Raw genomic sequence first — 15,257 nt, 5'->3', positions numbered from 1 at the left:
GAAGGAACGAGAATAGATTGAAATTATTTAGCATTTTGAACGCTTTATCTATGTTCTTTTCTTTCTTTTATTATCTTTCTGTTCTAACATATTTTATACACACACACACACATATATAATATATATATATATATATATATATATATATATATATATATATATATATATATATATATATATATATATATATATATATATATATATATATATATATATATATATATATGTGTGTGTGTGAAATAAAATATGTTAGAACACAGAAAGATGGAAATAAAAGAAAGAAAAGAGACTTAGACAGATATCAGAATTCTACCCAAAAAAACACACAATCTTGAACGTGACAAGACAGACTTGATCATTTTTTGCCTCAAGTTTCTCCCCTCGTCCTTCCCTTCCCCCTACCCACCTCCCCCTTCCCACCTCCCCCCTCCCCTCCCTCTCCTCCTCCCCTCCCTCTCCTCCTCCCCTCCCCTCCCCTCCTCCTCCATATTACTAAAATAAAGAGAAAGCGTCCTGCAGTATAATAGAACCAATAAGAATGGCGGACCTTTAGGCCTATGACTGCACCTGTGGCCAATTGATAGCTCAGTGAACCGACCCTCGAGGACTTCATTACTGGTCAAGCTATCCGAGGTGGACCTTGAGGGGAGAGGTGAGGGATGCAGGGAGAGGAAGCAGAGGGGAGGAGAAAGGGAGAGGGAGGGAGGGGAGAGGAGAGAAAGGGAGGGAGTAATAGGGGAAAGGGAGGCAAAGAGGAGAGAAAGCGAATAAGGTGGGGGGATGGGGGAGGCAGAGGGGAGAGGCGAGAGAGGTAGAGGGGAAAGGGATGGGAGGGAGGCAGATGAGAGAGAGGGGAGAGAGAGGAAGGGAGAGAAGGAGAGGAGAGGTGAGGTGAGGTGAGGTGAGGGAGCGGAAGATGAGAGGAAGGAGAGAGAGGGGTGAAATGAGAGACTGAGAGGGAGAGGTGAAATGAGAAACGGAGAGGGGGAGACAGAAAGAGAGGAAGGAGAGGGATCAAGTGAGAGAGGGATCAAGTGAGGAGGGATCAAGTGAGAGAGGGAAAAGAAAGAGAGAGGGAAAAGAGAGAGAGGTAGAAGAGAGAGAGAGAGAGAGAGAGCTACGGATAAGGAAGGGAAGGAGACGTAAACGAGTAAAAGTTACCAAGAGTAGGAGGTAGGAAATTAGAGGAAAAGGAGGTAGAAGGAAGGAAAAGGAAAGAAGGGTCAATAAAGTTAAATTAAGAGGAAGAAAATGAGGAGGGGGAGGGGGAGACTAAAGAACTCCACCTGCTCAACAGATTGTTTCCTTCCTACGAATGTAAAGAAAAACCAAATTGGCTATTATCAAAGGTCTGCCTTAGGGAGCGGGGAATAACCGATTCCTGACCTTTGACCTTGAGGAATGAGGACAAGGAAATACTTTCATATCCTCGATATTGATCATACTGTATAAACATTATAATGGGAATCATTTGTCTGCATCCTCTGTCCAAAGTCGAAGCAGGAACTTTCGACCAATGAGAATACGAGATATATGACGTTTAGAGATAATTGGCTTAGGATATTATAGACAGACCAATAAGAAAACATAATCCCTCTAAGTCCCCACTCTATTATCAACACCAGCACGACTAAAGTCTGGTGTATCCTTTCACCAAGGAATAAATGCTTTAGGACGACCACACTAAACTCAAGGTCACCCTACTCGAGTGCCTCACTAGTAGTACGAACACTGGCGCTGCCCACTATCCCACAATGAAAGCAACAACAAGCAAAAACTCTCCTCTCTTCTGCTTGCTGGTGTGGCGATTTTTCCTGCTACAAGCAAAACCTACACTGAAAGTCATTATATCCTGACGTGTTTCCTGTCGTTCATCTTCTTAAGGAAACTTAGATCCCCCAGTCACTAGATATAGCCCACTCTCCTCCACCTGTCAGCCGCCATGAGCTGATAGCCAAGACTTCCTCTCACCACCTATTCAGAAACCCGCTTTTACGGTGGCTCCTGGTGGTGCTCCCGGCTGACCTGGCCTCAGTTAGCGGCTCGTGAACCAAGAAAGTCAGTCCATTTTTTTCCCCCTTGTGAGAAGATAACGACGACCACAAGATGTGTTATCGGGGCTCCAGATAAAAGTAAGAATGATCTCATCTTTGGTGTTCAAGGGCAGCAAATTCTTAAAGACTAGTACATTAAAATTTCCCCCTAAATGGAGACGTTAAGACTCATCTGATGACGTCGAAATTACAGAGACTCTACCGTAACTAAATACCCGTCTTTGTTTCCAGTTAACACATAAAAAACCCAAAGAGATAGGTGACCGAGGGCTGATTATTGTCTGCGTTAGGAGTATACTTGTAAAAAAAAAATCCCTCACTCATGAAGAACATACATCCGTCAGGTCGGGAGAGGCGGCGATTAACTTGACAAAAAGCAGCCCCAAAAAAAAGTACACTAAATTACCATGAATTTTGTTTGTTTACACCTGCCTCGGCCAGGCATCCAAGGACTTCAGATTCTCAAAGGCCAGTACGTCATTCCATCCCCCATTACTCCCGCCCATCTCTGATAAACATGAAGTACTAATGCGTCATAATTATAATAACTACAGTCCTAATACAATAAAAACGCCATATTAACCTCTATAGTGGTATCGTAACTGAAGGAAGTCTGTCTAGTAATTTGTCCCAACACCTGAAATTAGAGTGGGAAACTGAGAGACGAGTGACTGAGACTTACGACCAATAAGATAAGATTTTCTCGGAACACCTGAAGATTCGCTCCCCATCCCCTAACTTATTTCACTTGAAGATTGATCACCCTAACAGGTTATCGTTAGGTTAGGTTAGGTCAGGTCAGGTTAGGTTAGGTTAGGTTAGGTTAGGTTAGGTTAGGTTAGGTTAGGTTAGGTTAGGTTAGGTTAGGTTATATTAGGTTAGGTTATATTAGGTTAGGTTAGGTTAGGTTAGGTTAGATTAGGTGAAATACACTACAGCATCTCCATATTAAGGTGAAAAAATAACTTCGGTCAATCACTTGTCGATCCAGCAAAGCAAAGAGTAAATATTTCCCGTATCATAAATGAGATAGAAGGATGTTCTCGTCAAATTAGGAGAATCTCTTTAGAGCAGGAGTCTCAGAGGGTCTGGCTTCAGCTATAGAAAGGCGAGGAGAGAGTCCTGGTTTGTATACACGAAAATTTACACCTGTATTCGTATGCAAATGAGACCAGGGGCTGAGTTCGAGTACTTTTATGTGGACTGTACATTACAACCCGTGTTCTGGGGGTGTGTCTCTCTCTCTCTCTCTCTCTCTCTCTCTCTCTCTCTCTCTCTCTCTCTCTCTCTCTTTTTGTTTGTCTGTTTATGTGAATGTCCTTCACTTGACAATTATCTATCGCTTTGTGTATATAGTTTGTATTCATCTATTTCTGTTAGTCATTCTATCTGTCTCTCACTATCTCTTTCCTCCTCCTTCTGTCCATGTTTATCTCCCACTTTTTGTCCTCCTCTCCTCCTCATCTCTCTCTCTCTCTCTCGTACATCTTTTATCTGCCACCTTTTCTTTTCTTATCCTTCTCATCTCTCTACCTTTCCTTCTCGCTCTTCCACTTTCTTCGGTCTCTCTTTCCTCTCCTTTCGATCTCGCTCTATATCCCATTTTCTTCCATCTCTCTTTCTCTCTCTCTCTCTCTCTCTCTCAGCAAGATGGCCCTCACAATTACATCTCCCAGATATGCAAATTATCCAGTTAGTAGCTATCACTGCCGCCCTACACCACTATTACCCTAATCACCCCCCCCATCCCCCCAGTTTCCCGTCCAAGTATTACACTCATTACATCCTTCCGTTTTCTCTCATTTTCCCGCTAATTAACTTCTTCTGTTTTCTCTCAATTACCCGTAATTATGAAGTTTAATCTTTCATTTTCTATTAATTTTACATTATTTTTTGAACTCAAGTTCCCGTTTTCTGTCAATTTTACAATAATTGCAGCCTCCTCCCTCCCTCCCTCCCTCCCTCCCTCAAGTATTTTTTCTCCCTTCCTTTTCCCCTCCCTCAACTGTCCTTCTCCCTCCGCTGTTGCCTATCTCTCCTACCTCACTCTCCAAAGCTCTCTCTCTCTCTCTCTCTCCCAAAGCTCTCTCTCTCTCTCTCTCTCTCTCTCTCTCTCTCTCTCTCTCTCTCTCTCTCTCTCTCTCTCTCTCTCTCTCTCTCTCTCTCTCTCATCTTTCTTTCTTCAAACCCTTCTTGTTATTTTCTATATTTACTCACATATTTCAGTTATTAGAGATTATTTATTTTTCTTAGTATTATCAACGTCTCCATTTTTCTTTTCGTCTCTTTTGTCTACCTCTTTGCTGTCCTTGTATGTGTTTAGTTATCTGTCTGTTCTGTCTCTTTGTATGGCTATCTATCTATCTCTTCTCTATCTCTATATCTTTCTGTCTCTGTCATCGTCTCTGTCTCTATCTTTGGATAAATAGTATATCTTTATTTCTCCATCAGTTTCTATTAATGTAACCTTCTCCTCCTCCTCCTCCTCCTCCTCCTCCTCTCCCTTCTCCTTCTTCCCCTTCTTCTTCCCCTTCCTCGCATATCTATGTTTACCCTCCTTCCTCTCCCCTTTCACTCCGTTTTGTTTCTCCTTATCTTCTGCACCAAAGAATCGTAGAAGAAATAAAATCTTCCTCTATTCTCTAAGTTTACTCTTGTTTACGAGTGTCTCAATGACGTCACGTCTACGTCAGCAAAACTTTAGGTATAAAAACAACTGAAGACTTGAATCCGAAGTCTTGAAGAATTGTAAGTATTTTTTGTTTCCTTCCGCCAAACAGGACCTGAGAATGTATCTAATTACTAGCTAGAGTCTCCGTGTAAATCTGACACTATTTTAGCTTTTGTGTTGGTGAGCTCGGGGTTATGATACCATTATTTAAGGGAGGAAATATAAGGTGCGAATCTTTCAAACTTTATTCTGTGTTTCTTGTGGTGAAATGACTGTTCATTGTGTTGCTCTGAAGTGTGATTGACTCTGTGTGTATATATATATATATATATATATATATATATATATATATATATATATATATATATATATATATAATTGTATTTATGTTGTTTATAAAGTTCATGTTTACATATTATAGAAATATGTAAATGGCATATAAAAGGCAAATTACATAAACTTTAGCACATTCACTGTATACGTTTGTATATGTCAACGTAACTACCGTGTTTCCTGATGCAGTACATAGCCACACTGGTTAGAGGAGAAGTATGTTAAACAGGCAGGATAACACCGTAGACATTATGTTGTGACTGTCATTGGCTTTTCCTTATTTCAGGATATTACTTAGACATATAAAGAGAGAATGAGAGAGAGGGAACTAAAAATAAATCAGGAAGGGAAAAATAGAGCTTGAAAAAAACTCTTACACCATAACAACATAGACCCATCAGAAGGGACCCAACCTGGAACTATCCAGAAAGGACTTAACTAACTAACCATAGCACAAAGTCTCTGGTGTTATCTTGCCTGTTTGTTGATAGAAAGAGATGTATCCAGTGAACGTGCTAAAAATTATTAGATTTGCTTTTTATAGCCATTTTCATATTATTTTATCTTATGCGCTTATAACATTATTAAAAGTTAAAAGTGCGCAGTCTATATAATCTCTCTGACACACATTCATACGAGTATGTTAGCGGTAAACTACACACAAACACATACATATACAGACGCAACTATCAACATTACAACGAATGCAACAAACATGCATACAATACGCACATCATGATCCGTAGCATATACAGACACAAATACACATACACACATACATTATACAAACACCTAAACTCAAACACTTATACACTTCCCATAATATAGATAAACGAGGTTCAATTCTCGACGTATCATAAGACTTCATTAATCATAACTGATCACAGTCACAATCCGGGCTTATCGAAAATCCGTAATTGGGTGTTCGATGTCAAATATATTTTCAGATACCATTTTTTATAAAACAAAATCTATCTTAGAGTCCGTCACAGAGAGACTTCATCTGACTCAGGCGAATAAGGTTGAAAGAAACATTATAATGGATAGGGATAACCTCTCTTAAGTCCTGCTGCTGGGTAGCATGCTCTTGGGGGAGTTTGTGTTGTGGGAAATTTGTACAAGGAAATAGGTTTTGGTCTCTTGTCGACTTATAGTTTTGTGATATATGGAACGAAAACATTAGGTGTAGTTATAGGTACTATGGGAGGTCTGCCTGTGTTAGCATGAGCTTTGTATACTCGCTAGTGTCATAATAACCAGTATGAGCTGTGAGCTAGTACTAATAGCATTAGTACTAGATTGAGTGTATGTATGAACTCGAACTAGTAGTACAACCACTAGCTTGTGAGTGAGTGAGTGTTATAGTATTAGTAGTACGACCATATCCCCCACACACACATTCCCTCACACCTCACTCTCTCCCTTTTCATCACTTCTGTTTCTCCCTCACTCTCCTCTTTCTTCCCTGACATATGTTTCCTCTCCTCATTATTTACTCCCTCTCCCTCTCCCCTACCCTCGTGCATGTCTCTCTCTCTCACTTTCCTTTAACGTGACACTACCTCCCTCCCACTCTCCCACTCGATTTTAATGTCTCTCCCCCACTCATGTCTTTTCCTTGTCCTTTTTCACTGTCCCCACCTCTCTCTCTCTCTCTCTCTCTCTCTCCCTCACCTCATCACACGGCGGATCAGGAAAGTTTTTTCTTTTCTTGGGGCCAAAGTTTTATCTTTCTACTGAGTAATGATGATGGATGAGGTCGGGGAGGAGACGAGGAGGTAATGGTTTCAGCCCGAGCTGCATGAACGTTTATCCCCCGCTAACCCACCCACACACACACACACACACACACACACACACACCACACACAAACACTCCACCTTAAACCCCTCCCCCACACACACCACACACAAACACTCCACCTTAAACGTTTATCCCCTGCCCCCCCACACACACACAAACACTCCACCCTAAACGTTTATCCCCCACACACACACACACACACCACACATAAACACTCACCTTAAACGTTTATCCCCGCCCCCCACACACACACAAACACTCCACCTTAAAACGTTTATCCCCCACACACACCACACACACAAACACTCCACCTAAACATTTAAACATTTTATCCCTCCCCCCACACACACTCACACACACACAAACACTCCACCTTAAACGTTTATCCCCTCCCACACACACCACACACAAACACTCCACCTTAAACGTTTATCCCCCCCCCCACACACACACCACACACAAACACTCCACCTTAAACGTTTATCCCTCCCCCCCCACACACACACACACACAAAACACTGTCAAACGTTTATCCCTCCCCCCACACACACACCACACAAACACTCCACCTTAAACGTTTATCCCTCCCCCCCCCCACACACACACCACATACAAACACTCCACCTTAACGTTTATCCCCTGCCCCCCCCCACCCACAGACACACTCCACCATAAGCGTTAATTCCCTCTACACACACCACCACCACCACCACCACCACCACTATAAACGTCCCCCCATTTGTTAATAACGTTTCCATGTCCACCAAGAGGCATTTCACTTGCCCAGAAATTTTACACATGAACAGGAATTCTTTATCTCCACAGAAAAGTTCTACTGGGCCAAAAACGTTCCACTTGGCCTGAAATATAATACTTGGCCAGAAACGTTACAGCGGACCAGAAACGTTCTACCCAGTCAGAAACGTTCTACCCAGTCATAAACGTTCCACCTGGTCAGAAACATTATTCCTCGGCAGAAACGTTCCAGCTGACCAGAAACGTTCCACCTGGTCAGAAACGTTCCAGCTGGTCAGAAACATTATACCTCGTCAGAAACGTTCCACCCGATCAGAAACGTTCCACCTGGCCAGAAATATGCCTGGCGAGAAACATTACAGCTGGTCAGAAACGTTACAGCTGGCCAGATACATTCCAGCTGGCCAGAAACGTTCCACCTAGCTAGAAAAGTTGCAGAAATTTGTAATCATCGCTACTTACTTGAAAAAACGTTTTCATCTTGTCAGACACATTTCTATTAAATGTTTGTAAAGTCTTGCGAGTTCAGATTGAGATAAGTATACTGTATATTCAGAATAATCCAAAGGAATTTATTTGCTGAAATAAAAATAATAATAATAATCTTAATAATAATAATAATAATAATAGTAATTATTTCTCCAATTTTAGGAAAACCTTAAGAGCATTGGAAGAGAAAATAAGTAATATATATTAAAGTATACAAACAAGAATTCAGCAATAATTTTAAAGTAAACCTGTTCGAGAGTGTTTGTTAACCAGTGCTCAGAAAGTATCAAGGAAGACAAATGATAGTTTTAAGCGTTTTTTTTCTTCCGGCTCAACAACGAAACATTACTGGAAAAGTTTGTTGACAAATTTCTTGGGAGGTGTTTCTGGGGTGAGGCTAAACGGAAACAGTATTTTCATCGTCATTGGAAGATTTTCTCCTAAGGCGTAGCGACGAGTTATAATTTACCAAAGTGTTCTTAATCTTCGTGTAGGTAGAGCGTATGCGAAGGTTTTTTTTGGTAAGAGTTTTGTTATTTCCTTATTGACATAAAAGTAGGGCTATTATAGGTAGTGTGGAGACAGTGTGGTAGGCATTGTACTCGACCACCTTCACTTCTCCAGCTGTAAAGTTAGGTATCCATTTACAGCTTAGTGCCCTGCAGGTGACTCGGGTGCGAACAAACGAGCAATATGAGTGGAGACGAGGGTACTATCCACTCGGCCACCGCACCCCTTTATATTTATTAAGTTGGTACAGACGTGACATTCAGAACCTCTCACTCTGAGCCGTAAAACCTTTTACACGGCAGCTTTACCCTTCACTAAACGTTTACTTTTCAGATATAATGAAGCTCGAGTGTTGTTTAATCTCGGAACCAGGGCTGTAAACTGTGAAACGTAACCCTGTTCTTACCTAACTTAATCTAATCTAACTTACCCTTACCCTACCCTAACCTAAACTAATCTAACCAACTAACTCTAAAACAAATGTGAATTTATCTAACCTAATTTATCCTACCTTTTCTAAACATAACGTAACATAAGCTAACCTAACCAAAAGTAACCTACCCTCAATGTAACCTGACCTAACCTGGGATCTTTAGTGTTTATATTCAAATCTACTAGTTCCGAGTATGATTCTAGGGTGTTACTCTTTTGGCCTGTCATCCCACTCTTCTTCCTATAAAAACTCAACTTTACCGAAAAAAACCACTTTAGGCCAAAAATAGGTTAGTATCCCACTCACCCCACATCATTAAAAACTTTGGGTAATCCGGCCACCTGAGAGAGCCGCATCCACAACACCTTTTATCGGGGAGATGGACTGTTAAAATTCATCTTTAGTGAATAAACAAGAATTTAAGTATTATCTTTAAGGTTGTCTGAGGCTTTTAAATAGATTATCGAGTAAGATGTAGTATGTGGGCATATTTTCTTCTGTGAATTAAGGAGAATCTTGGCTTCTTTAGAAATTTTATCAGGAAATGTTTAGTATACCAGTGTTTACATTCTTGTTGATGTTATATTGTATTAACAACTAAGATCTTTAACCCCTTGAGTGCGATTACATAACCTCTTTAGTCATCAAATCATCGTACTCAAGGGGTTAAATCATCGTACTTAAGAGTTTGTCATTGTACTCAAGGGGTTAAATCATCATACTTGAGGAGTTGTCCTAGTACTCGAGGGATTAAATCATCGCACTTGAGGGTTATCATTGTACTCAAGGGGTAAAATCATCGTACTTGAGAGGCTGTCATAGTATTCAAGAGGTTAAATCATCGTGCTTGAGAGTCTTTCGGAGTACTCAAGGTGTTAAATTATTGTACTTGAAGAGTTGTCATAGTACTCGAGGGGTTAAAAGGGTTTTCAAGATTAATGAATAGTCATCAACAATCACAAATCAAAAGTGATGCATCTATGTTTTTTATCTTGTTAATTAAGTCACATAATAATAATAAAAATAATGATAATAATAAAGAATAAGCAGAATCTTATTTTCATCTTCATATGAACATTAGATTGTGTTGATATACTCGTAAATTGTCTTCGCGTAATCAGGAGGCGGGAGGCTAAGGTTCAGCTAAAACCAACAACTTAAAGTGATTACAACAAGGGGAGACAAGACTAAACTTTCCTTTACAATTTAATAAGTTTATATTTTTTTTCTTATGATTTCTAGTGCGTAGTTTGTCTTCTTATGCTCTAGTAATTTACACAATGTATCTTAGGTATTTTTTTTATATCTTGATTTGTTTGTGTATATGACGAATGTATCATGTAGTGTATTGGGAGTGGGGCGGTAGCTTAGTGCTTGCTATTATAAGATCACTAGTTCACAACCAAGGCACCCCTATTCGATCCAGCTGTGAATGGGTACCTTATTTAGATAGAAAAGTGAATGTAACTGAGTGCAAATCCTACTTGTGTATCGAAGCTCAGTATTTCATATCCTATATCCACAACGAGCTTCAGTATCTTAGCAACTCAAGCAGAGAAATACATGTTAATTATGATGAAATTCCCTAAACGCAGTATAAAATAATTTGTTAGGTTTTAATACTACGAAATCTTGTTAAATTATAGTGTTGTAATTTCGTAATATTTTATTGGTGTTGTAGTCAGTGTTGTTATTTATCGAGGTTAGGGTGATGGGTTGTTTGTGGTTTAGCAGACACATTGAAAGTTATTATATTGTTATTGTAGTTATTGTTGTTATTGTTGTTTATAATGTCTCCACTAACGAGCATTTAAAGAAGTAAAACAATTTGTGGATGTGTTTCTGTACATGTATGTTTAATTATGTCTTTATGTGCCTGTGTGTATAAGTTTTTTGTGTGTTTTCGTGTGCATAATTGTCTGTGTGTGTTTGATGCAATGATAATAATATTCTTGATAATAACTTTCCTATCATTTCAACCACTCTCTCTCTCTCTCTCTCTCTCTCTCTCTCTCTCTCTCTCTCTCTCTCTCTCTCTCTCTCTCTCTCTCTCCCTTTCCCCTACTCTATGCACCTTCTCTCCCCATTCTTCCATTATACAACTCCGAGTTATCAAAACCAGAACCGGAATTTCGCAGAGAAAGTTTTAATGAAAGGACGGTGTGTAGCTTTCACCGGCCAGGGCTGAGTGGCGATTTGTGTTCTTTATCTCATCCTGGCAGAAATCCGGGAATCCCCCCCACTGGCGATTTACGCATATACGCCGAAATTGAATATAATAAAGCGATGCCAGTGAAGGATTTTATCTGGCAATTTTACTATGATGGGTTAGTTATTGTTATATATATATGCGTAAAATTTGGTGCAGTTGTGAGTTTGGTCTTTAAGTGGTATGTTTTGTTACAGAGGAAGATATGTGAAAATTTCAAACTATGTAGGAAATATGCATGGTTATGAATCTGAACCTTTAAACTACGTGTATTAGATAGGGAATAGTTATAAATCTGAGCTATAAACTACATCTATTATATGAGGTACTTATAAATCTGAGCTATAAACTAAGTGTATTAGATAGGGGGTAGTTATAAATTTGAGCTATAAACTACGTGAAAAGGATACGTAGTTGTATAATAATTTCATTAAACTGTGTGTAGAATATTGCGTAGTTGTGTGTGAGTCTTACATAGGCGTATAAGTATTTCTTTTAACTGCGTAATAGTTGTAATGTGAGCTTCAAACCCTGTGGAAAAATAGGTGGTAGTTGTATATTTAACGTTTGAATCGTGTATAAATAAATGTAAAAACAGATCTTCAAACCATCTAGTTGTGTGTTTTAGCTTTGAACTGTGGATTATTACCGTAGGTCAGAGTTAATAATCAACCGAAACTATATAAAAGTACACAAATATTCAAACTTTTCCTTTCAAACGATACTTAATATAAGAAACGTGTTTTTGTGTTATTAAATTAAACTTGCATATAATTATCATGCATTTAAACTAAGAAAAAATGAACAGTTATAAATGTTTACTTTAAACGGAATAAAAAATGCAGAGATGTAACTTTACTTCTATGAGCTGGGTTAACAATTTCTCTAATATACCGCGGAGAAAAACGTGGCATAATGATGGTTCTACCTTAAACAATGGGTAAATAAAATTGTTGTATATGAGACCATTAAATTGCGCGTTAAGCTTGAAGTAGATTGATTGTGTGTATAAAGCCTTTTGAATAGTATTCGTACCCGTGTGTAAATGAATAATAGTCGTACCCGTGTGTAAATGAATAGTGGTTGTACTCGTGTGTAAATGAATAGTGGTCGTACCTGTGTGTCAATGAATAGTACTGTGTGTAAATGAATAGAAGTCGCACTTGTGTGTAAATGAATAGTAGTCGTACCCGTGTGTAAATGAATAGTGGTCGTACCTGTGTGTAAATGAATTGTAGTCGCACTTGTGTGTCAATGAATAGTACTCGTACCCGTGTGTAAATGAATAATTGTCGTACTCGTGTGTAAATGAATAGTAGTGAGTATTAACTGTACTTCACTGTGCTGTAGTGTATTAACTATAACTTGTACAAGACAGTTTGTGGTCTTATCCTATTGTGAGAGTTTTTGTGGAGAGGAAAATACGATGTGAAGTCTTACTCTGGACTGATAATTTAAATACAGTGGAATATGTAGTGCCAAGTGTTTAGTTACTGTACCGTGCTTTACCAATTTCTGTATTCATTGAGGTAAACTGTATCGTTGCAACACTGATTTTTTTTTACTGACTCGCTGAATTGTGTTTAGTTTAAAGGTCTTCTGTGTTTATGATTATTTCGTGTGTGTGTGTGTGTGTGTGTGTGTGTGTGTGTGTGTGTGTGTGTGTGATTTAAGCCATCCTGAGAAAGGGCATAAAAAGAGTTAAAATGAGACTTAAAAGAGTTAACGGGAGATATAAGAGTTAAAAAACCTAAAAGAATTAAGAAGACATAGAAGAGTTAAAAAGAATAGATAAAGGAGTTAAAGAGAGGCATAAAAGACTTAAAAAAGCTGATATAAAAGAGTTAAAAAGTCATAAGAGCTAAAAACAAGACATCAAAATCATAACAGCTCAAGATGTTCACCAGTAAGGTCTTGACCACATGAAAAGGGGGGAAGATTTTAATTAACAAAGAACGAAAAAACGTCAAAGGAAAATGAAAGATAATTCCATTTTCTATGATTATTTTTAGTCGTCGTTATGTTGATGAGCAATTGATAGCCTGAAGATGAATGCCAAGAAGTGTTTTAACCCATAAAAAAAAAATCTCGAAGAGGTTTTAGAAGGAAATAAAAGAGAAGATTCCCCCAACCCAACCCAACCCAACCCAACCCAACCCAACTATTCCAGCTTCCAAAAGAGTGTTAGGGTGATTAATCTTAAGGTGAAATAAGCCAGGAGGGGGGGTGGGAATCTACAGATAATCCTCGGATAATCTTACTCCCATTACAAAATTAATAAACAACTACAAAAACTAAAACCAAAACTTAGCAAGTAAAAAATAAACACACACGTCTTATGATAAATTATATGACCATTATGATGATTTACCTAAAGAGTATAGGAAAAAAACTGCTTGAAGGCCAAAAATTTTTGTGATTCAAGAGGGAAAAAAGAAAAGGTAGACGCCATTTCGAAAATTTGTTGGAAATTTTAAATAAACTAATTATTAATGTAAATCTTATGGTCTTTGTGATGTGATGACTCAAATAAATGTTTAAATAGTTGGAGAAGACTGAAATGAAAAAAAAGGAAATTTGCCCTTCAATATGACATGTTAGGATATACTTTAAATAACTAAGAAAACTAAACCTAAAGAATATATAGAATTGAAGTCTTGATCTGAAAAAAAAAAATTGTGAAACCAAATCAAAATTACCCACCATAAAAAATCTATGATCATAAGTATGTTTCTAATAAAACAAAAGTCAAACCTAAATAATCACAAATAGTTGAAAGGTGAAAGCCAAAAAAAAGGTTCAGATCCACCAAAAATTAAGAAAAAACTTCGATAGAAAAAAAATGGTGAGCATTTAACTCAGACATTGGAAAATCGAGGAGAAAACTTCAAAGTATTGTGGTAGTGAGTTTCTGTGTCTCCGGGGATGAGGTCCTGCATACTGTCACACACACACACACACACACACACACACACACACACACACACACACACACACACACACCCAAAAGAATGGGAGTCAAAGATGGAGATTATTTTCTCTCGTGTACTGTGGCGTATATATGTGTGTGTGGTGATGGTGTTGTGTGTGATATGTGTGTGGTGTTGAATGTGGTGTTGTGTGTGGTGTTGTGTAGTAATGTTGAGCCTCTTAGAATCACCTGATATATGATGTACATTTATCTCAAGGAAGTATTATGTAACATTTAGTATCATCTGTCATAGTACACGTAACATGGTGTTAGTAAGTGCATACGATAATGTTACCACGATTATCACTTCGTTATTTTATTCTATTTTATTTTCATTTAACTTTTTTATTATATTTTATTTTATTTTTTTTACATTTATATTATAAGTACATAAATATTTTACAGTGAAGTTGATATACATTAATATGATAAGTGAAGGAAGCAATAAAACACGGGTTGTATTAAAGTGAAACAAGAGGACAGAAGCACTCAGGATCATATCTTGTCGGCAAATATATAATTATTGCAATCGTAATCTCTATCTATCTACTTGACAATATAATGATATAATGGTTATGGTGGTACAATAAAAGTATGGTTCTGTTGTCTTATGATTTGTAGGGTTTAGTTGTTTAGTTTGTGTGGTAATGTTGCTCTGTGTGAAGGATGGGATATTGATGTCTTATAATAATGGTGGTGATGTATGTGTATTGAAAGGGTGTTATTGTGAGTTATGTTAATTTGCTCTCCCAATTATAACCCCAAAGTTTCCCCTAATTCCTAAACTAATTTCTTGTTTAAAGTTAATTACTCCCTATTTGTAAACCCAACTTGCTAAACTGTCTGAAATTTGGACCCCTATTTTCACCCTGGTGTTAATTTTCGTCGCCGAGTCAATAATGAGCAATAAAGATGGAGTGAGGGAGAGAGCGACGGAAGGGGAAAGATATTATAGTCACTGGCAAGCGAGACGAGAAAGGCTGTTGAATCTGGAAAGGGTGATGGAGAGGGAGGCGTGAGGGGAAGGG

Source organism: Homarus americanus, unplaced genomic scaffold (genome assembly GCF_018991925.1).
Source record: "Homarus americanus isolate GMGI-L3 unplaced genomic scaffold, GMGI_Hamer_2.0 scaffold6317, whole genome shotgun sequence".
Classification (NCBI taxonomy): Eukaryota; Metazoa; Arthropoda; class Malacostraca; order Decapoda; family Nephropidae; genus Homarus; species Homarus americanus.
Note: the sequence above shows the minus strand (reverse complement) of the source record.